Source organism: Mytilus galloprovincialis, chromosome 13 (genome assembly GCF_965363235.1).
Source record: "Mytilus galloprovincialis chromosome 13, xbMytGall1.hap1.1, whole genome shotgun sequence".
In the NCBI taxonomy this organism is placed as follows: Eukaryota; Metazoa; Mollusca; class Bivalvia; order Mytilida; family Mytilidae; genus Mytilus; species Mytilus galloprovincialis.
Genome location: NC_134850.1, coordinates 51,801,360 through 51,819,844, shown reverse-complemented (window position 1 = coordinate 51,819,844; position 18,485 = coordinate 51,801,360). Strand labels below are relative to the sequence as shown.

The 18,485-nt window shown below is 30.3% G+C and overlaps 2 long non-coding RNA genes across 2 annotated transcripts; both read left to right on the top strand.

Annotated features, from left to right (window-relative positions):
• The first annotated feature begins 1,703 nt into the window (after positions 1-1,703).
• Positions 1,704-10,503, top strand: LOC143057917 (uncharacterized). The gene is made up of 3 exons (XR_012972860.1): positions 1,704-6,209; positions 6,545-6,608; positions 10,240-10,503. It is a non-coding gene; the product is annotated as an uncharacterized LOC143057917 (long non-coding RNA).
• A 45-nt stretch (positions 10,504-10,548) lies between these two features.
• Positions 10,549-15,777, top strand: LOC143056731 (uncharacterized). Its single transcript, XR_012972481.1, has 5 exons — positions 10,549-11,368; positions 11,822-11,889; positions 12,279-12,343; positions 13,831-15,439; positions 15,711-15,777. It is a non-coding gene; the product is annotated as an uncharacterized LOC143056731 (long non-coding RNA).
• The last annotated feature ends 2,708 nt before the right edge of the window (positions 15,778-18,485 follow it).

Below are 18,485 nucleotides of genomic sequence, written 5' to 3'. Positions count from 1 at the left end.
CCTCCTCCACTATTTTATGGTAGAAGCATTTAGTAATTGGGAAAATGTGATTGAATTTGATTCTGAATTTCTGAAAATAGTCACAAATATTCACCATCAAAATTTTTAACAATGTTTCTGGATTATGATGAGCCATATTTAATTATAAAATTTTCCTCATGTTATTTATTACGGAAGCCAAATGATCATTTGATTAATAATAGCCAAGTACATAATTATTCTAAAATTAAAAAAATATCGAGATAAATATGCCAATATAAATCCAAGTGGTACTTATTACATACTTGTCGGTGGATTCTTGAATAAGTTTCATTTAATATTTAAAACTTACCAAAAAGTATTTTCCTTTAGAACATATTCAGTTTGAATACATAGATGACAGTATTTTTAGTAAGCATTTCATGAGAACAACGTTGTTAGAATTTTGACCGGAAAAATAAATAAAAAAAATTCGGGCATTCAATAGTGATGTATAGATACAATTTAGAAAGTACTATAAAAACTGAAAATTAAATAAAAAACTCAGAAAGAAGATTGATTTGATTTGATTACAACATACACAAAAACCGTCCCCAATTATTAAACCATTGAACAAAATTTTCTTCTGGAATGCAGTAAAATGATTTGCCCATCAATTTCAGTAGTTCAATTTGGCATACTTTAACAACAGTCGAAGCTATAAAAAGAGGTTGGAGATTAACCCAGAGTGGAAAGCCCGCTTATTTGATTTGTTTATAATATTTTGTCAAATTGATTAATGTAGAAATGGTGGTAGTTGAAATAACTTTAGATGAGGTTTATTAAGTTGTAACATATTTGGTCGTTGGGTCCAATAATCAACTGATATTAATAAAACATTTTTAAACATTGTCTTGTTTGCATTGCCAGTGCTTTTGGGTGGTTGAAATTGGGTTTGCATAGCAATTCATGCAAATTTTGGTGGTACACTTGTTTAAAAGGATTAAAACTGAAATTTCAGATTTGTAATTAAACAATTTCCCCAATTTTTTTACTGTTTTCAATACATCTTGATTGTCAAATTGGAGAATAACATAGTACATTTGTACTTGAAACTAAATTTAGGTCATAGTCATCTGCATTTAGAGTTTCATAGCTGAACATTATTGTTCATCTTGAAAGTTGTTTTTGAGATTAAACAAATATCAAATTATCATTTCAGAAATACATTGAGCTTTGAGCGCTGCGTCTCTTACTAACATATAACATAGTTTCTTTTTGGTGTAGCTTTCAGTAGTTAGGGTCTGGTTATTTCTTCTGTTTTTTCATTTGTTCTTTGGATGGTGGTATGGTTTTCAAGTGTTCTGCTTTCAAAGGAATCTTCATATGTAATTCTGAAATGAAAGTATATTTGTATGGTTATTTAAATATAAAAAAAAAAAGCTACTTTGAACTTTTTATAATTTTTGAAACAATGTCAAAAGCAAATGTCTTAAATCAAATTCTAAATTGTATTTGACATATTATGATGTATTGGAAACGAAAAAATTAAATGTATATTTGTATCTTAGATTGAATTCAAATACAGTATTGTGAAAAATGTCCCAAAATGTTATTTACTTGAGCGTCAACAAAATTATTTCTGGGTATCTGTTTCGCACTTATTGCTAACAAGGTAATGGTGAAGTAAAAGTAACATTTCAAAATTATAATCTATAATTGGATGTATCTCTTATCTATAAAACTTTAACCAAATGGAAATCATTTCACACACCCCCTAAAAAAAAATTCATTCTGAGTTATCTAAAACTATCATCATTTCCCAGAGAAATTTAAATAATCATCCCTAGCGTTAAATGGTAGTAAAATCTATTTTGCTTCAGATATCTCCTTCTTGGGTTTATTTTTCAACTCTAATCCCCAATGATATGCTTTCATTCAGACATTTTACAAATTCTCCATACAAATCTCAAAAAAATAATCTTGTGAAAAACTAAAATTTGTGGTTCTCATGAATGATAATAAAAAAAAACTGTCAATAATACTGAATCCACAGTATTCACTTTTTGCTTGAAAAAATTTGTAATCAAGTTTTATCATCAAGCCTTAAATGTTGTATATATAATAAGCAACATTTTATGTTTGTTTTTTTTTGTCGTTACACAATTGAAATCCATTACTTTTAAGCAAGGGAGATAACTTGTTTCAAATTTTAATGTTATGATGAAAATTCTAAAAATAATTTCTGGGAACAGGCTATTTGTTTATGTCTTCTTTGTCCATTCAACCTCATATTTTTCTAAAATCGGTGTAATTTTTATTCGATTTAAAAATATTTAGTAACTTTTTGGTTTATAATTATCAGTACATAATTGACAACTATTTTTGATTTAAACCTTTTCATCACATTTAACAATTGCTCATCATGATTTGTAGATAAGATTTTGATATTTCTTTTCGAAATTTCCCTTAAATTTCTTTTAAAAATTGCACACAATCAGTTATATTAACCAAGCAGGTTCCAATTGGATCGTGTACCATACTTTGAGGGCAGAGGCAGATTCAGAGGGTGGGAGTTTTGGTGTTGGATTCCCCTTTTTGTCGAGCCTTTGACTTTAGTTGAAAAAGTGAGACATAGCGGTCCTACATTCCTTCGTTGGCGTCGTCCTTGGCAGCGTCAACAAATATTCACTCTGTGTTTAAAGTTTGAAACTTTAATAACTTTCTTAAACTCTCCTGGATTTATACCAAGCTTGGACAAAAGCTTGTTTATGATCATAAGATAGTATCCAGAAGTAAATTTTGTAAAAATAAAATTCCATTTTTTCTGTTTAACACTTATATATGGACTTAGTTTTTCTTCAAGTTAACATTACATACAGTCTGCTGTTGAAGTTTTTAAAACATTTATTAGATTCATAAACTATTCTGGATTTTTACCAAACTTGGACAGAACTTGGACAAATGCTTTATTCAATTAAAAGATAAAAAAAGACTTTAGGGATTGCTAGTGATTTAATAAGATAGACATATTTTGGTTCCTATGGCACATCATCAGGATTGCAACTACAGGAAATGACACCATCAGGATTAATTATAAATAGGGAGTGAAGGTAGATGTGAATTATCTTTAACTGGATCAAGAATGTAAAAATAAAATATGTTTTTGAAAATTTGGACGACATTTGACTTGCAATTATGTACCATTTACTATGCTGAATGTAGTACAGACTTGCTTACGGTACCATTTCAACACTGGAAATAGTACGTTTGTCTGAGCGAAGCCAATTGGAAGCACGTACCTCTTAGTGAAGCTAATTGGGAGCACATACCCTCTGTCTTGTTGCGAAGCCGATTGGAAGCAGTACATATATACCTCTGTCTGCTAAAGCTAATTAGAAGCAGTACCCCCGGCAGAGTGGTCCCAATTAGAGGCAGTAACTCTGAGCGAAGCCAATTGGAAGCATGTACCTCTGCAAAATTTGATTAAACACTATTCAACAAATTTTATTTAACATTCTATTTATTATTTTTTATTTATTATTTTCCCTCCTGTTGACATTGTGAAGTGCAAATTATCACTTCTTCATTTTGTACTCTTTAGTTTTTATTCTGATGAAGGTGCCATAGAAAATAAAACATGCCAATAAAGTTAAATTACTCCAACAATCCCTGAAGACGTTTTGTTATAAGTATTATCATAAGTGTATCTTTTATAGACCATTCAAATAAAAAAATTAAAAATACTATGCATTTTGCTGAATATTTATTTTACTTGGAATTTCACTTAATGTAACTTAAAATGTAAAATACTATTTATATTTTTTTTTATCGAGCCTTCGACTTTAGTTGTAAAAAATGAGACATAGTCATCCTTCATTCTGTTGGCGTCTGCGGCTTTGGCGATCACAAATATTCACTCTTTGGTTAAAGTTTTGAAATATTAATATCTTTCTAAAACTATTCTGGATTTCTACCAAACTTGGACAGAAGCTTGTTAATGATCATAAGATTGTATCCAGAAGTAAATTTTGTAAATAAAACAAACTAATTTTTCAAGAGGAATATTTTTATTGATTTTCCGCCCTCATTTTTGTTGAGCCTGCAATTGACAGAAAAAGTAGGCAAGACACTGGGTTCTGCTGCACCCTTACAATTTTTTTTGATGATCAATGCAATTGAATGAGAACATAAACTAGTTTGAACCTAGCCTTTTATCCTGGGTTGGGAACTCCCTCTCTTTAGAAGTGGCTGGATCCACCCCTGTAAGGGGGGGGGGGGGGGTGTTCAATAATTGCATTTTTATCATTTGAAGATGGAAAAAAATCTATTTAAGTTATTACATGACATTTGTTTCCTCTCCAAATGGACAAAATCAGCTGTTTCCTGTAAGTTTGTGTATTAAATGGAGCTGGTTCCGTATTGACTGTTATCCTCCATTTAAGGAACCAGTCATTCCATAAGGTTACCTTGTGTCAATCCATCTCTATCAATGTCAGGATATCTGTGTTTTCACTTCTTTTCCAACAGAAGTCATAGGAAGCCAATCTTATAAAAAAACAAATTTTGATATCACCAATCTAAATGCTATCTGCAACTTTTAAATTTGGGAACAAAAAACATCACTTTTTGGTTTGTTAATTTCACAACTATTTTTCTTAACATGCTAAAGTTTAAACTAAATTAATGAAGTATTACATCCAATTTGAATATGGACAATTTTTTTTTATTTTAAAGAATCAGTATTTTTGTCATCTTTGAGTTCACTTTCACGTTACTTGTTTGGTCCTTTGTGTAAATATTTCACTATATAGCACCATTTGGCATAATATTTGTATTTTCTATTTTTAGTGTTTCTGCACCATCGAAATTTTGCAGAAAGATTGCACACATGTTGAAGTTGTGTATTTCTTAGTATAAAATTGCTTGAGGAGTTTTCCCCCATTTTTCAATCTGCAGTTTGAAATGTTTATATTTTTTTTAAATTTTTCTTGAATTGGGAGCTTTTTGTATAAAACTTTTTAAGGAGGTAACAATTATTGTTTTGAACTCATATCTTTGGAACTCTCATAATGAGCATGCATGCACATTGATTAAGGTTGATTGTCATCACCAAATTGCAGAACTGAGCTACCTCAGGCTATGATCAAATTTGGAGTATAATTTTCATGCTTATGATGTACATGATGCAAAACTTTAAACAAGGGATATTTTATTAAGCTATGCTCCAAAATATTAAAAAATGTAATTTATTGGTTTTAGTCAATTACTATTTTGTTTTTTTCTGTTTAAGTTTTTACATATCAGATGTCTGCTAATTTATATAAAAGTTATTGTTTAAACTATGTAAATAAAAAAAATGTAAACATAGTTTAAATAATAATGGGAAAGAGAAATTGTGGGTACTTCAAAAAACATTTGGTCAATTTTGAAAATACATGTTGCATGTTTAAAAGCACATCTGATATTTTTACTGTTTTATGTATGAATTCAAACAAATTGTTTGTGTTTTATATTGAGAATTACTTCAGCTGCCATGAAAAATATTGTGAGATGCTTTGGAACATTCTTGGGACAATTGTATATTTGGTGAAATGCAACAGAAAGGACATTTCATTAATTGGATAAAATGGATTCAGTGAACTGATCAGTACAAAAACCTATGTTGAAAAGCATATAAAAGTAGCCATGATAGCAGCTCCAAGGAAGATGGTTAAATAAATATTCAACCAAGTCTGAGGCTTTACCAAGAAAAAAAGGAGGCAAGTTTAAATAACCAAAAATTTCTATACATGCTATCAGTAATTTGATTAAAATAGAAGGCAAGTTTAAATAAGTCAAAAATTTCTATATATGCTATCGGTAATTTGATTAAATGTATATTTAGGGCATATGATAGAGTTACAGTGGAGATAATGATGTTGCTAATGTAAAATGATATTTTTGCAATTCAATGGGAGATAACTCATAATTTACCTTTATGAACAATGGAATATATTTAAATCATTATTTTTGTGGAGTTGGAAATTCAAATAATAAACTTATAAGACTTTTTTTTTTTTTTTTAATCTTTTATATTGGTTTTTCAGTTATTTAGGTTATAGTAAGAAATCAGAACAATATTTTGTTAATGTCAGGGAAATTGAAATGTAAAGTATATAAATTGTCAATTTTTATATTTTAGGTTCTTTCTGTGAGATGTTTTCTGGTGTGGGAATAAGACTTGGTGGACTGATATAGCTAATATATAGGTATGTACCAGTACTGTTTTGAAAAGAAATAAATTATCAATGTATTATAAAAAATACATAAAGATACATGTTTTTTACCCTCTTGACCTTGAAATATTCAAACATTTAATTTCTATAATTAATTTCTACTCTCACTTTTTATATGAGTACAAATACAATGTATATGTGTAAATGAAAGGCTCTAACCTGATTATTTAGTTGGATTGCTCTCTCGTCTGTTCTCAACATCTATTACATGAATATGACCCATATCTTTATAATTATAGAAGTACATTAACAGTGATCTTTTCAAAATAATTTGTTTAACTAAGCATTTTATGTTCTTTTAATTTCAGCTTAGCATCACAGCTTGTCTGTAAGAACTGAAGCTGGGAGTGGGCAATTGAGCTGACTTTTATGGTAAGAACCAATACAACAATTAATGAATTATTCAGCCAAGAGCATGTAAATACCATAGAATGTTATGCAAAGAAGTTTTATATTTTGTTTATGCATAAAAGTATTATATTTAAGGTCAAGGATCAGTAAATGAACTAGTCCATAGATTTAAAAAAAAAAATTAAAACTCAATTAGATATTGAAAATATACATCAGAAAATGTAAAAAAAAGTATATGTCACCGACTTCATTTTCAAGAAAAATCCATTTTTAAAATGGTCCGAGAGGGTACTAAATTACATTGAATATATAGGGTAAATCTATATTTTTCTTCTACAATTTTTGGTTTCCAGTATAAATCACGTGAACCGCTCCATAGACATTTTTTTTAAAGTAATATTTTCTTCCTCTTTGTCTTACGAATAAGATGATATTAAAAAAAAATATGGTCACCGACTTCGTTTTCCCTGTAGAAGCAACGCAAACCCAACATTTTGGCAAAAAAAAACATCAAAATTCATGACGTCTTAATTTTTATTACAACGTCAAGTTATCGTGCTATTAATTTCCAACGTTCTTCGTGTTGATTATGCACGATGATTATGTGTTTCGTATTGATAGATTCTTTTTATCATAAGATTTTAAAAAGAAATTATATGTTGTAAAAAATATGATACATGTATGTTCATTATTAATATACATATCTAAAACAATTACTAATTCAGACAAAAATACATTGTAAGTACATAAGTGCAAAAATGGTAAAAACTTAAAAATAGAAATCATCAGGGTTACTGTCTACAAGTTGACGCAATAAAAGATGTAATTGAAGCTATATTTTTTTATGCCCCCCTCAACTACCCCTGTACATCTGTCTGCCCATCATTCCGTCTGGCCGCCCTTCCTTCCGTCCGTCTGTCCCCCTTTATAGTTATTCCGCAAAACATCTACAGTTTGAATCCTAGAACGTTTTCACTTTGCTGTCTGTTTGCATGTGGTCAGGGTTTTGATCATTATTAATATTTGCTCTAATGAGAGATAGTTGAACTTTGTCATTTTTGGGTAACCAATTCATAAATCTCTTAGACTATCTTGTAATTAAGTCATCTGTTTACACTTTTTCTTCGTTCCGATATATGATTTGGCCACTTTTGAACAAACGGTTTCTTTAGCAGCGGAACATGTAATAGCTTGTGTTTTGGTACTATATCACGACAGAACGTGTTCTGTTCCATATACTGCTGCTTAACATCGCATATATAAACAAACATTATATCAATGATTCTACAAATTCTTGAAAGAGTGTGGTGTGGTTATTTATACATCTGCAAGTTAACAAGTAAAACACGCAGACTAACTGACATCTTTGTTAATAGCTTTTTTGTTCTGTATCAAATTTATTGTATACAAGTCTACAAAAATGTTTTAAAAAGTTTACTAAATGGTTATTGTTCCATAAGTGTACATATGTATGCTTGAAGTATATATAGAATCAGTACCTGATACACAACATGCAACAAATAAAGGGGGGGGGTGTATTGTAATAACCTGGAAACTAAATTAAACTAAGGCTTTGATGGATGTAAACTTCGATAAAACTGGAAGTTACATAAGGGGAACAGGAAAATAAGAATATATTGAATCTCTTTCAACAACCTTTAAATTGACCAGTGATGTTTTATTCATTACTGACCAGCAAGATAATCCAACGATTTTTTAAGGGTCCATATGAAGTGTGGACCTAAATGTTCTTTATCTATAATAACGCTTATTCTGTAAAATCTTCAATTAACGATTTTGTAAAATTCTTCTATCATTAAATGATTTCTTAATTCTGTACATGGTCTACACTATTGTAATTATTTTATTTTCCGTTGTTATTCTTTATAATAATAATTTTGCAAACTTTTTTGTTCAATTTTGACATTTGGCAGTATCTATTATTCTGCAACTGACCCTTTGAGATCTAATTATATGTGACAATAAATTAATGTGCTTCTCTCTCGGAATTTCGCTTTCTCTCAAGACATCTGCACGGTCTTTGTAAAACAAATACATCGTGTAAAAACATTACCAAGGAAACCAAACATACGGAGGTTGAGATATGATACATCGATGAGACATGACTGGAAATATTGTGTTTTGTTACTTTAAGTCCATCTACACAAATGAGGGGGGGACCTTTACAGGACTCCAGGATCAGGTGTTTTTAAGCACGGGGTTTCGGGATTGATCCTTTCTGGATCCAGCTATTTTTTTTTCAAATTTCGGGATGGCAGGATTTAAATTTCTATAAATTTGGGACCTCGGGATTTCATGTTTTAAAGTCCAGGATTCTTTTTTTATATTTTATATATGAATATTAAACTATTGTTCCAACCGTGAACAAGGTTAATTAATTTAAGTGTATTATAGTTTAGTGCCATCTATCATGACTGACTGACAGCAGCGGCCCATTTATGACCAGTATTAGTTTATGTGGTTCATTTCCTTTTCTCTAGTTTGAAAATATTTTTACTTGTTCCGACTGGTGTGATAATTTTCAAAATATGGGATATATCAGTCTTACAATACAATACTAAGTTTTAACTTTAGTATTAATGTCCCAAACTTGCACCCCCTTCTGCTTATTTTCTGCTAGATGATGTCTTTTCCCAGTGAATATAGGGTTTTTGTAAGGACAGTTTTGACATATACTACATATAAAACACTTCCGAGACCACACTGTTTTTTCTCATCACAATTATGTAGAAATAGTAGTGAGCAAAAGTTTTCACACTTGTTTTAACTGGTCGGCAGATATATATACAAACTCTACCACCCTACGTCCCTGACGCCAGTCAAACACCTGATTTTCATTTTGAAGGTCGTCTTCATGATTGTTTTCATATTCATTTTCAATTTTTGATTTTAGAAAAACAAGTTCATTCTCCTAGAAGTAACATACTTTCCGTCAAATTTACCATCGAAAAGTCGCTGGGTGCAATTTTAACATTGCAAAATCTGGTCAAAGGGACGTAATTCATACAAAACGTCGCAATATTTCGCAGAATCCGCTAGACGGTGTTCATTTACTGTTACTTGACCTTAAACTGTGTAGAGAAGCGTTATATTTTAATTTTTCTAAATCTGTATATATAATCCGTTAGGCGGTAACAAGATAAATAAACGAAATCAAAAATTATGCTGTAACTTTAAAAAAAATCTTTCAATCTGTTTTACGATATCTAAAATTGTCCCTGTAAATTAAGTAAATGAGATGTGGCTAATAATTATGCTAATGAAATAAAGATTTCCCAGAGACCAAATGACATGGATGCATTCTTCTAATAGTCACTGTATGACCTTCAACAATGAGCAAAACCTATACCTTACATATAACTATATGAAAGTCTACAACATGACAAAATGTGAAACAATTCAAACAAGAAAACCAATAGCTTGTGATTTATGATGAAACAATGAAATAATAAAAAATCCCTTGTTTGCAAAGGAAGACTGGTTGTATGTAAATTCATGTCTACACATCACTTCAAAATAATGGTAAAAGCAATGTTCTATGCATCATAAGTGCAATTGCCAGTTACATGTACTTGTTTCTTTGCATTGAATATTGTTCTGACAGATATTAGAATGTATATTTCTTTTTCAGGTTACTTCAACTGTGGCTGCAGGAAATTGTGTGATTCAACTGAAACAAAAAAGAATGTAATTCAGACTATTTTTGTGTATGTTTAAAAAAAAAAAAAAAATTTACCAAAAAAAATAAATTGTAAAGATTCTCCATTTTCAACAAAGCTGGAAGTTGTAGGCTAAACTGACACTTCATAATTTTACTTTATTACTTATAGATATACTTAAGTTATCTTAATGATGGTCTTTGTGTATCCAAAACATTTCTAGTAGTTTCAGAATGGAGAATCTAAAAAAAAAAAAAAAAAAAGAAAGAAATGTATTTTTTTAGTTTTCTGATTTGTATTATATAAATATTATTCCAATGTTTTGTTATACTTATTTAGCAATGTTTTATCTCAAACAAATTATTTCAAAAGAAGAATAGTAAAGAAATATCCTGGTGAAAAAAGATTGATTGATTTTTAGTGTTAAAGATCACTTTCAGCAATATTGATTATATCTTGGTGGCCATTTTTTTTTATTGGTTGAGAAAGTCAAAGTAATGGGAGAGAACCACTAAATTGAAAATTGATGTACTAAATATTTTTTTTTAAATGTTTGAATATTTTATATCAAATTATTTATTTTTAATTATAGCTATACCATTTTTTGTTGTTGTTAGATATAGCAATGATGTGGAGTCCAAACAGGTGAAATTTTTGGCAAAGGGAGGTAATTTATTATTCCCCTGTTCAACTCCTTATTCTTGAAATTTCCTCATGGTAGGGAATATATAACTATTTACTTTAATTTCACATTTGTACAAGTTTTGGGTTTAATATCAGATGTATACTAGCTAATAAGGACTATTATTCAGAGTTCTGTAAATAAAAAAATGTAAACAGAGCTCTACATAATAGATTTGAGGGTGGGAGAAATTATGGGTTACTTCTTGTAGAATTGATTTGGTGAAATTTTCAAGATAGGAGATTAATTGAAAGTGCATCTGATATCTTTATTCATTTCTATAAATAATGGACCAAAAAATGACGGATTGACAATCAGATAATGATGACAGTCACCCTGGCAGCCAGGAGAGCAGCTCTAAGGAAGATGGTCAATAAAATCTTCAACCAAGTCTGAGGCTTTACCATGAAATTGAGAAGGCAAGTTTATTCAAGTCAAACAATTTTTATACATTTTCTAGAAATATTTGATAAAAAGTGCATATTCATCTTTCTTTTCTGCGTGAAAAACATCTTTGAAGAATGTATTTACCAGTTTAATATTTTGAGATACCAGTTAACAAGAATTTCTATTACAATTACTGGAGTAAATCCTGAGATAGGAATTATATCTCAAGGGGAGACTAGTTTTATTAACAGCAACATTTGTTCATTCAATGGGAGACAACTCTTTTTCATTATTCAAATTAGTTGAGTTCAGCATAAAACTTTGACAATTTTTTTTTGTTTTTCAATATTTATAAATTTTACAGAATATGTGAATGTTATACTATTGGTACATGAAGTAAGAAATCAGAACAATTTGTAAAGTAATCTTTAGGTTGACATAGAAATTGGTTTGTAAAATTAATAAATGTTTTAATTTCTTTTTAGGTACTTTCTGTGGCATGTTTTCATGGTGTTGGAATAAGACTTGGTGGTCAAATACAGCTAATATGAAGGTAGGTACCAGTGTGTTAATCCTGTTTAAAAAAAATAATTCTATAAATAATATTATGTGGAAATAAATACTGACTAGGGTTAAAGGTTTATAAAAGTTTTGTCAACAGTATACTCTTTATTTTATCAGTACCATATGACAATGTTCACTTGGCAAAATATGGCCTTATTATAGATTTTAAATTTCAACTTTCATCATAGAATTCCAAAAAGGCCCCAATCTGGTTCTTAAATGGATATATTAAGAGACTTATGGCGACATAAAAGAAAAAAAATTCTTCTTTATACATTTGTAATACACTGTAGACTCTATAATTAGCTAAATTTGGAGATATTATCAAGAAGTGATCCTTTAAAACAATTTTGATTGACTAAGCATTTTATATTTCAGGTTAGCACTACAGCTTGTCTGTAGGGATTGAAGCTGGGAAAGGGCCATTGGAGCTGAATTTTATGGTAAGAACTAAAAAATAGATTGAACTATTCATCCAAGAGTATGTAAATGCACCATGGACTTTTTTATGTTCACATGTAGATCTAACATTTAACAAAAAAAATCCAAATTAAAAGTTTATTAGGGCCCCGCCAAAGGCGGGTCGCCCTATAGTGATCAGTCTGTCCGTCCGTAACACTTTGTGTCCGCTCCATATCTAGAGAACCATTATGATTTCATACTTTATACTTTACATGTTTATTAACCACCACCAGAAGGGCGTGTCATGATGTATGTACAACTTCCTAGGTCAAAAGTCAAGGTCAAAAAACTTTGGTTTCAGTTGACAACCCTGTGTCCTGTGGTGAAGATTGTGTTCGCTCTATATCTTGAGAACCGTTATCATTTTAAAGTTTATACCTGAAATGTATATAAACCAATATCAGAGGGTATGTCATAATTTATGTACAACTTCCTAGGTTAAAGGTCAAGGTCAAAAACTGGTTTCAGTTGACAACCCCATGTCCTATGGTAAAGATCGTGTCCGCTCTATATCTTGAGAACCGTTATCATTTCAAAGTTTATACTTGACATGTATATAAACCAACACCAAAGGGTGTGTCATAATTTATGTGCAACTTCCTAGGTCAAAGGTCAAGGTCAAACACTTTGGTTTCAGTTGACAACCCCATGTCCTATGGTAAAGATCGTGTCCGCTCTATATCTTGAGAACCGTTATCATTTCAAAGTTTATACTTGACATGTTTATAAACCAACACCAAAGGGTGTGTCATAATCTATTTACAACTTCCTAGGTCAAAGGTCAAGGTCAAAAACTTTGATTTCAGTTGACAAACCCATGTCCTATGGTAAAGATACAATTTTTTTATGCACATTATTCACAGCGGAGCCCACAGAGATGGCTCCCATCGCAATGATATCTAGTTTATACCGGTAATCTGGATAAGGGTATATAAGAATAAAGAGATGTTATAAGATTGCCAACTACACAACTATCAATAAAGGAAGTAAATTACAGTCACCGTAGGACATTCAGCAATGAGCAAACTCTATATGAATGTAAATAATGCAACTGGTTGAATATCACAATAGGAACTCGGTGTATTCATAATTTTAATCTCTGATGCATAACTTTGAAGGCAGATTTTTCTGAAATTGGGATTATTAATCTTGCATATTTATCCATTTATTAAAAAATCAAGAATAGATGCATGCAATAATTTCTGAATTTACAGAATTAGTTCTAAAGTAAGCTATAAGAGGTACTGAATGTGACAAAATGTGAAACAATTTCAAACAAGAAAACCAACGCAATGATTCATGAAAAAAAATAAATGAAAAAAAAATAAACATGACACACTGTTACCAACCATTGGTTAGTTTTTCATCCGTATTTGCTAATAATTGTATTAGATATAGTTTAAATTTTGATATAGGCTTGATCATATGTTTTGACAGATATGTTTAAGAATATTTATTTCTTTTTCAGGAAACTTTGTCTGTGGCTACGACATAAAATGATTATATGATAACAGTGAAGAAAGTTAGTCAGAAAACTTTTGTATATGTTTCAGAAAATGTAATTTTTTACAACAACAAAAAAAAAACAAAAAAAGAATGTGTAAAGATTCTCCACTTTCAACTAGATTGGAAGCTTGTATTTAAAATTTCAAAATTACTCATTCTTTTCTTGTCATGCTTATAGAAACTGAACTTTATATGTTTCATAATTTAGATCTTATTCGTTATTCCCCCAACCCCCTGTAACTCTGTTTAATTTTTACTTTAAATTGAAATAAAACAGAAAAAATTTACTCGTAAACTTAAAAATGGTCTGTCTAGTCCAAAGGCTTTCAGTCGGTTAAGAATGGAGAATCTAAAAAAAAAAATTAAAAAAAAAAAAAATTGAAAAAGAATATATTGTTTTTTTGTGTTTCCTGAATTGTTATATATTTTTCCAACTTTTTGTTATTTTTTTGCAGTGCATTTAGCTAAAAAATTAAAATTATTTCACTAGAAGCAGAGTAGAACAAAGGTTGATTGATTGATTGAATTTTGGTGTATAATGCCACTTTCAGCCCAATTTGTAATATCTTGATGGCCATTTTTCATGGGTTGAATAAGTTAAAAGTAACAGTAGATACCCACCAACTTTTCCCCCAGGGAACTGTTTATTTTAGCCAATTAAGCTTTGAGTCAAACACACCTACCACAGGTTGGGTTTGAATTCTCAACCTCATTTTGACATGCTAGAGATACAATAATACTTCTTAGACCACTAAGGCCCTTAGGTAAAAGTTAAAGTACTAAATTAGTTATTGAAATGTGTTGTAGTTATTACATAAAGTATTATTTTTTCGTTTTAATTATAATATATTTTGTATTGTTGTTAAATATAGGAAGGATGTGGAGTCTCGACAGGGTCATATTTTTAAGGCAAGGGGAGGTAATTCCCTTGTTATACTCCTCATACTTTAAATTTCCTAAGTGTTTATAGGGAATATAACTTTTTTTTATTTAAATATTCACTTTTTTTACACATTTTCTTTAAATATCAGATGTATACTAGCTAAAATGACTTATTTAGAGCTCTGTAAATAAAAAAAAAATATGTAAGCAGAGCTCTATATATAGATAATAGATTTGGAGGGTTTGAGAAATAGTGGGTAACTACTATTGATGAGGGGAAATTTAAAAAAAAAAACTGATTTTGTTAAAACTGTAAAGTGCATCTGATATTTTTTTTTTATACATGTATAATGTTATTTCTGGAAGCAAATGGACAATAAAATAATGAGGACATGGACCTCCTTGGCAGTTATGATAGCAGCTCTAATTGTTTGTAGCTGTTACATCGACAATATGCAACACAGCTTGTACGTCCTAGGCAGCAAACCAACAACGTTGAACAAACACTGCCTACAGTTAGTCGATTTACATCATGGATCCCAGTCACGCAGAACAGCAAGAAGAGATACAGCCCCCAGAGGGAAATGTCCCAGATCTAGAAAATCCGTCTAATACAACACTTTCAGATTAAGGAAGATGGTCAATTATATCTTCAACCAAGTCTGAGGCTTTACCAGGAAAAATCTGTGGTGAGTTGAAATGTTTCACAAAATTTATAATAATATTATTATAGACTTTTAAAACTTTTTATTTATTAAAGGTTTTTGTGTGATATTGAAGATATCTGCATCATTTCATAACATTTTTTTATAACTTGTATTTAATGAAAATGTTTTCTACCTTATGTATCAAGTCAATATTTTGAAGATTATTATAGAACAAATTCATAAGAAATGATACAAGGCATAATTATGTTTCTCTCTTTAATTTTATCTTTTAAACATTTTTTTTTTATTTCAGGTTGTTGAAATGACAATGTTTTCCTGGTATTGGGAGTAAGACATGGATATCTGATATTGTTAACATGATACCAATTATTTTCTTGCAAAATTTTGTTTGTTATATGAGAACTTTTAAACAATTATTATGATGTACATATTTTTTGAAAGTTGAGAATAACTGACCTTGAACTTTGTTTTACAGGTTAGCATCACAAGTTTCCTTGGGGTTATTTGCTTGGGGAGTTATTAGAGCTGTTTTAAGGTGAGAATTTATTAATCAACAAACAATTTAAATTTATTTATTATACATGTATCTAATTTTAAATGCCCCTAGATATCTATCCTAAATATATGTCAATGTAAAATGTTGTACCTTTACTTTAGAAGTGTATCTATATTTACTGATTTGTCTCCCTTGCCCTGAACAAGATTAGGCCCGAGACTACAATTAATTCCTTTATCAGTTCTTTATAACGTTTTGTCGCATTAAAAAAAATTTGCCTATTATTTTTGTCCAATTTATGGTGTGTGTAATGTACAGTTCAAGTCCAAAAATATATGCAATTTTCAGAAAAATTGCATGTTTACATCATACAAATTTGGCCAATACACATCCATACCCCTATAGGCAAGTCAAGAGATGTTCCGAAAAGTGTAAATACTAACTTTTTGCCTCGGCCGAATCACTCTTTCCTTATCAAAATCAGTTAAAATAAAACATCCAAAAGTTTATTTCAGCTCTCTTTCATTTCCATCCCCCCAGAAAAACTAGGAAATGTATGAGAAAGGGAAAGAAAAAAAATAAAGAAAAAATACACTATAATTAAAGGGAACTATATTCGTGGACAACGAAAAGTGGGGTCATTAATTGTGGTCTTGGGCCAGATGTGAAGGGGAGATAATCTGATATCAAGTAAAACCTAGCTATCATAAAAAAGATGATCATGTATGATAACTGCTTTACATTCAGTCATTCATATTTTCATTACAAATTTCAAAAGAATTTATTCCTACTTTTTTATCATGGAGAAAATTTTGTTTGGATCTCAGTAAGGGTCAATAAAACAACAAATAACAAAATATTCATTGAATTTTACTTTAAAGTGAACTCACCAGGAGCTTCTGCATTCACTGTGTTAAATATTTCCAATAATTGCTCAGGTATTTGATGTCAAATCTCATAATTGTAAAGTTTGGAAAATTTATTTTTGTGTATTGACAGATTTCAGTAAAATGAAGTAGCAAAAATAAGAAGAGTTTTCACATTCATTGATATGGGTTTTTTTTAAATTGAATTTTATTATATACCCTAAAGATTATTTTGATAAAATAATTGAAACTTAACTTTATTTCTTTTCAGTTGAAAGTGTAACAGTTGCTGCCTTGTATGGTAAAATCCTCAGACAATATTCCTGCAAACTATTGGATGAACTGTTACCATCTCTATTGGAACAATCTGTAGACAGTAGTCTTGTTAGCAGAATGAGTTTTTAACAAATTGTATTTTTATTGCTGTATTGAATTTCAAATTATAGATTTTTTTTTATTTATATTACTTGAATTCAATTATTGTTTTGTGATTGATGAAAAATTAAACTGAAATTATTGTTATTTGAGGGGTCCCAAAGGTATGCCATATGGTTTCTCAAAGTACCCACAAGACGTACAGGTTTACATTTATTTTTAAGTTATGTACATGTAATCCTTACAAGTGCTTTGTGAAATGAATTTTGTCGGTTACAATCCAAAATAGTAGGATTTCGATGGCCAAACACTATGAAAAGAGAATATGAAACTAGTCCCCTGTTAAATATTTTAAGTACTAAGTTTTTGACCCCAAATAAAAATGTTTGGTCTTGAGTTGGGTTTTACTCCACTGACTGCCTAAGAGGGGACCAGGCCAGCCCAAGTGATTCCCTTTATATCAACAATTTTTTTCCCACAAAAGGGGGGGGGACCCTCTAAACCGCCTCTGCAATGGGAAGATTTGTGTTTTCTGTCTGTTTGTCCATCATCATCTCTCATCCACGGCCCCTAAAAAAATATATACTAGTCCAGTGATAATGAACGCCATACTAATTTCCAAATTGCATGTAAAAGTAAAACTATTGATGCAGTCCTTGGAAGATTGATCAAATTGTTAGATTTGTGGATGTTCTAACTAAATTTATGTTGATATCAGCTGAACTAACCTATCCTTTAAGATGAGTAATAAGATATAAGAAAAGAAAAAATCCATTCTTTGATTAGAGAACCTTTAGAAATAGTACACATTGTCGGCAGAGACTGAAGATTATTTGAAAGTATCAGGGAAAGTCCCATTTAATCTTGATAATTGTGGGTTAAAGTTGTAGATGGATGAGCAAACAGATCATACACTGAATCACTATACCACATTCTGGCCTAATGCATAAATCAGACTATACACTAGTTATCTCCCTTCCTGACTCCTGAGTTTTGGGGTTAGGTATTTGTTTCTCTGAAACTAAGTAATTCATTATGTTTATTCAATGAATAAAATAATTGTAAGGTTCACACGTCTGTCTAACAAGGTTCATCTGACCTTGACCTTATTTTCATGGATATTTTAGTCCATAGTTGGTTTTTTTTGTTGAGCCTGCGACTTTTGTCACAGAAAGCTCAACATAGGGATAGTGATCCGGTGGCGGGGGCGGTGTTGGCTAACTTCTTAAAAGCTTTATATTTTAGATGGTTGAAGACCTGGATGCTTCATACTTTGTATATAGATGCCTCATGTTACGAAGTTTCCGTCAGTCACATGTCCAATGTCCTT